The sequence below is a fragment of the Schistocerca cancellata genome, chromosome 5 (genome assembly GCF_023864275.1).
Source record: "Schistocerca cancellata isolate TAMUIC-IGC-003103 chromosome 5, iqSchCanc2.1, whole genome shotgun sequence".
Classification (NCBI taxonomy): domain Eukaryota; kingdom Metazoa; phylum Arthropoda; class Insecta; order Orthoptera; family Acrididae; genus Schistocerca; species Schistocerca cancellata.
In genome coordinates, this window is record NC_064630.1 from 651,090,130 (window position 1) to 651,095,929 (window position 5,800).

Genomic DNA, 5,800 nt, shown 5'->3' on the forward strand with positions numbered 1-5,800 from the left:
TTAGAACTGCTTGTGCTATAGATCCGTAAATGTAATCATTTCGGTTACGCCATGCGTACTGTTTCAACAATAAATATTGAGTGAATTTAAAATATCCAAAAGGGGGTACTGTTTTTATCGGCTGTGTATACGTTTATCTAGGGGGAGTCAGTAACAGAAACAAGGGTAGTTACTGAGTGTCGCCAGTTACTGGGGTAGGTAATGGCTGGGCCGTGGGGCGTGGGACAGAGGGAAAGAAATCACCGGCTGCACCACAAAGTATTGTCTTTCCCTCTCTGCCGTAGAACTCAATAGGCAGCCACCTTCTCACCAGGGAATCACTATAGCGATCGTGCTTTTACTGCTGCAATAGCTGGTGGCGGTGACGCTGTTGTCTGAGTGGTCGGTGGAGAAAAGTTGTAAGGTGATCTAATATTATCGTCCACATAGTTGGTGGTGTCACTGGATGTAACGTCATCGGTGAGAACAGCTACATTGATAGGACATGTTTGCATTCTAAAAAAAAAAAAAATAGCCTCTAGCTATTAGGTACTTGATAATTAAGGGACTTCAGCCCTAGAGTCGTGTACGGTACCACTTTGACTCACCTAGTCCATGTGGCACTTGCTGGCCACCATGTGCCACGGGATGGCCCACCTGGCCCACAGTACAGTACTGGCTACGGGCACACTACTGACAAACTACTGCACTACACACTACTGACAGCAGGCTACCACGCCAGCCCGTCAAGTCTGTCAGCTCATCAACACAATGCTCTGAGCATTCTATACTTGGCAGTTGAAAATGGTTCTCTTTGACATTGTGCAGTACGTAATTCTTACTGTAATTTCATGGGCTCTTATACTGAGAATATCAGCGACATCACCCTACAAGGATAAAATGTCTTCACTTCGATGAGTAGCCAGCAGTGGAAACGGGAAATGTTCTAAATATCACCTTTCCACTAAACGCGTTTTCAGTGCTGTCGTGTTCTTGGTACTCTGTTACATGACCCTACACTTTTCCAAGTGTCAAATCAAGGGGAAAATGTTTCAGACATTCATTAGGATGGCGCATGGTCTTTGTGCCAAGCAGTGCGTCCGTCTTGAGTTCAAAGGACCATGCGTTAAGGCCTCCTCCGTGTAGCCTGGGGTGGTTTGAAGAGAGCACACCTAGGTTTTTGGCGAGTGGGCCAAACAGAAGTCAATATGAGCTTTTTTTCCTTGAATTTAGGTTTGTTATTCTGTCGTAGAAAACTAAAATAAATGAGAAAAGGTTTTTAGAATGTGATTTTCACTCTGCAGCGTAGTGTGCGCTGATATGAAACTTCCTGGCAGATTAAAACTATGTGCCAGACCGCGACTCGAAGAGCACTTGCCCACGAAAGGCAAAAGTCCCGAGTTCGAGTCTCAGTCTGGCACGCAGTTTTAATCTGCCAGGAAGTTTCATATCAACGCACTCTTCGCTGCAGAGTGAAAATGACGTTCTGGAAACACCTCCAAGGCTGTGGCTAAGCCATGTCTCCGCAATGTCCTTTCTTTCAAGAGTGCTAGTTCTGCAAGTTTCGCAGGAGAGCTTCTGTAAAGTTTGGAAGGTAGGAGACGAGGTACTGGCAGAAATAAAGCTGTGAGGACGGGCCGTGAGTTGTGCTTGGGTAGCTCAGTTGGTAGAGCACTTGCCTCAGAAAGGCAAAGGTCCCGAGTTCGAGTCTCGGTCCGGCAAACAGTTTTAATCTGCCAGGAAGTTTCAGAAAAGATTTTTGTTTACTACAGTTCAACAAGTTAATATACTTCTGATGTACTTATGTACTTGTATTATCACAAATAAAACTGTAACGTTACGAGTACGTGTGCTAATTAACGTGCACCTAAGGCTGGTATTCAGGAGAGCTGTATTTGCTTACTTGGCTGGGTGTGAATCGGTGGGAAGAGAACGTCATACTTCCATTCCAGACGAGCACAGGTGCAGACACAAGCAACGCATCGCCAGAAAGGGGTAAATCCCAAAGCTGGAAATTTCGATGGTTGATGCTTGCATGGCCTTTGTGCAGAAGATGCACCAAAAATGGCTGAGTGTCAGACAAGGTGAAAGATTACAGCAGTGCACGATGTGATCTTACAAAATAAAAGTGATGTTGTTATTCAATGGAAAGTTGGAAATTGAGATTTAGCTTACTGTTTTATCAATCACAATTGGCGTAAGAATCATGGATTGACCATTGTCATAAAATATTGCACTATGAGATGTGAATAGTTTTTTACTTGCAGTTTCGCGTGGCTTGAGGCAGTCACAACTAGCGTGCTATTGATTAAGAAATTGCGATATCGTCTTTCTAATTACTTCATGATCGTAGATACGATCATACCCGGTTGTAAAGTTATTGTTATGACAAAACAATTTCCTAAGGGACCAGAAAGTTCTTAAGGGCGCAAAAACAACTGTAACATCACACAAAAGGGAAATTCAATATTAAAACTGATGCAAGAAGACGATAAAACAGTTTTCTTTTTATCAATGTAACACGCACATTGGACTGCTGATCTTGGTGTCTGTAATATTAGCAAAATGCATAATTAAAATGAAAATAATACTGAGGAGATAATAGGAATGAGCACTGCTAAATGATTCAGTATTCCCAGAACAAATATTTATTATAACTAAAACATATATCGTACCTTAAGCTTAGTACTACAATGACGGTAGATTTTTATGTCCGTATCATGTCCATTGAGCGCTCTTTTATATAGCCATTGTCTTCTTTGAGTCGCTCGTCCGTCGTCACGGTAAGTTATAACAGTTCTTTACACTTCACTCAAACTTAGACATAACACGTTTTTATACATTTAGTAAAAATTAGATCAGACTGCCACAAATCTGCGTCCGTCTTACTTGAGAAAAACAGTACAAGTCTTTAGCGCTCAAGGCTTCATTTGTTCTCCAGCGAACATAATAGTGAAGGATCGCATATCTATCCGTATTTTTCTGTTTATATTGCCCCCCAAAGACGACGAATTACATTATTTAGAAAATTCCACCGTCCCCATGCAACGCCTCATTACACATTAATCATTATTTATAAACAAGTATTTGCCTTCTGGCTGAAAGTATTAACTACTCGTATTTGCTGTTTTAATGAAGTCAAAAATAGCGAATATCACAACGACAGCTATCATCCCACAAAGCCACTCATCTGTGTGTACTTTATTTACTTCTGACGTCTTTAATATCTATTTATTATACAAATGTTTGTCACAGCATCATATTCTGCACAATTACACAGAAAATGAATGCTTTATAAATATCTCAAACACTGTTACACTTGTGTAGTTATTTAATGAACAGTTTACTATTTTGCTAGTATCTTTACTTAAATGATCATTAAAGGTGCTATTAAAAACCCGCGTTCATATAAAATGTGTCAGTCGCATATGTTAGCGGACACTACAACTGAGAAGAGAACCAAAAGAAGGCATAAATAATTTCTTAAATAATGTTTAACAACAGTTTGTTGTCATTAAACGTGAACACACTCGTGCAGGAATACTGACTGTAGTAGAACACTACGGAAGTCAAGTGGAGACTGGGACTTTCTCGAGTGAAGAGTTCAAGGAAGCGATTCTCCTCACTTTTAAAAATTGTTCAAATGGCTCTGAGCACTATGGGACTTGGCTGCTGAGGTCAGCAGCCCCCTAGAACTTCGAACTACTTAAATCTAACTAACCTATGGACATCACACATATCCACGCCCGAGGCACGATTCGAACCTGTGACCATAGCGGTCGCGCGGTTCCAGACTGTAGTGCCTAGAACCGCTCGGCACACCGTACGGCTCCTCAGTTTTACGTTGTTCTTGAAGAAGGCAGACTTGCCTCTGATATAGTACATTATTTGATAGTGTGACAGATAGATCCTGAGCGGTGAATGGCCATTATCATACGTTAACTCCGGAAGGGACTTTATATTTCGAGAGGTCTGAATGTGCTGTGAGTTGGACTCTAGCTTCTCCTTCTGTATTACGGAACTGAGGATAGACAGAGTTTCTATTCTTTGTATCGTGTGTGGTACTTTGTAAATCATTATGTTGAACTGCTTTAAGCTGGGGAATATTTTGCATATTCTGTCCGTACTTTAACTGAGTGTCGTAGGGCCACTTCCTGCTTATATGAGTTACCCTTTCTCGAACAAACACTATTCGACGTAATTCTCTGTCGTCTACATCAATTACAGACGTTAGAACAGAACCCTTATTATTAAATTATTCATTTAGCTTTCATTTTGTAGTTCTGTGTATTTTATTAACTCGCAATTCTAGTCGATGCATAGACTATTTGACTGAAGGATTACAGTTTCATTTTATTATTTGCATCGAATTAGCTGCGGGGCATGAAAGCAAACATGTGCTGTTCGATGCTATTACTACATCGAGCTATTCTTTTGGAACAGTGCTGTCCACAGCCCACGACGTAAAGTACTAGTAATCACAGTTAAAGAAGCAACTGTTTTGCTGTTTGGGATGCTATTTGGAAGAGCAGATACCCTTGCAGTAACCGTAAGGTACCGACGCATAATGCTCTGTCTCTATTTATGTGACTTCAAGTAAAGAGTTTCTTATCTGCTCTTACAACCAGTTTCCTGGTACGACAGTTAGAACGTTCTTAATAAATTATTCATTATTTTGTGGCACTGATGAGGTGAGCAGCAAAATTTTTTGGATACAAATAAGTAATATACACCAAGAGATACATTGTTTTTGATTCTCCTGGTAAATGTAAGATTAGGCACATGGAAAGTTTCTATTTCCACTCTTCATATGTCTCATTTGCGTTAATTGTAAATCAGGAAGTATAATTAGAATAATGTATCCCAAGGAAAAATTTTCTATAATTGTATAATTATAATTCCTAGTAGCTGCTAAGTTAGATTGCTTTTGTTTTTTCAGTAGGCGAATTTTGGCTGAATTGCTGTAATCAGGTTATGTGTAAGTAAATGGCACATAAACTTGGTACATAGTTTCTAATTTTATATGTAATTATTCAATGGATTTCATTATAATACATTTTTACATGCATCTGATGGCTTGACATTCACGCTACATCTGTGTTTCTGTCACTTCCTATTTACTTGATAATTACATTCTTTTGTTGTTATTAGAGTAATGATGGTTATTTATCACCTTATATGTCTTATTACTTTATGTAGTTGGCAGATTTATTCTTTATATGAGTATTTTCGTGTCATATTATTCGACAGACAATTGTATGGTGACAGGCAGTTCTTTTATCACTGCTGTTATTTAGATATTTGTCTTTTCCACTGCTGTGTGTTATAACTATATCTACAAATTTTCTCTCTTATAAATGTACATTTTTAAAATTTTTGGTATTATTTCCAAATTTCAGAGGTCCTATTTTCTTAGTTATTAGTTATTTTACTTATTATTTGCATGTCCATATGAGATTACTGGATACTGTCATTTTAATCTATTTTAGTAGACGAATTTCGGTGTAGGCTGTGTTTAGTCCTACGTCTTCGTTTGTATTCAATTATAAACGGAATTAAACATTTCTTTCTTGTTATTTTTGTGATAAACTTTTTTAAAATATTTGTAGGTGCAACTTTCTATTTGCTTGTTGACAGGTTTTCCGGCAACGGTGCATGGTTACAGAATTGTTCATCTGAAACATACCTTTTTGTGAATTTAGCTATAATATGGCTATAATATTATTTTTGTTTGCCTCGTATTATAACTGAATACAAATGAAGACAGCTCATACTGAAATTCCTATACGAAAATTGAATACAATGACAATATGCAGCTAAG

The 5,800-nt window shown here is 38.7% G+C and overlaps 1 non-coding gene across 1 annotated transcript; it reads left to right on the forward strand.

The window, feature by feature from the left end:
• Window positions 1-1,626: 1,626 nt before the first annotated feature.
• Window positions 1,627-1,701, forward strand: Trnas-aga (transfer RNA serine (anticodon AGA)). Its single transcript has one exon. It is a non-coding gene; the product is annotated as a tRNA-Ser (tRNA).
• Window positions 1,702-5,800: the final 4,099 nt, after the last annotated feature.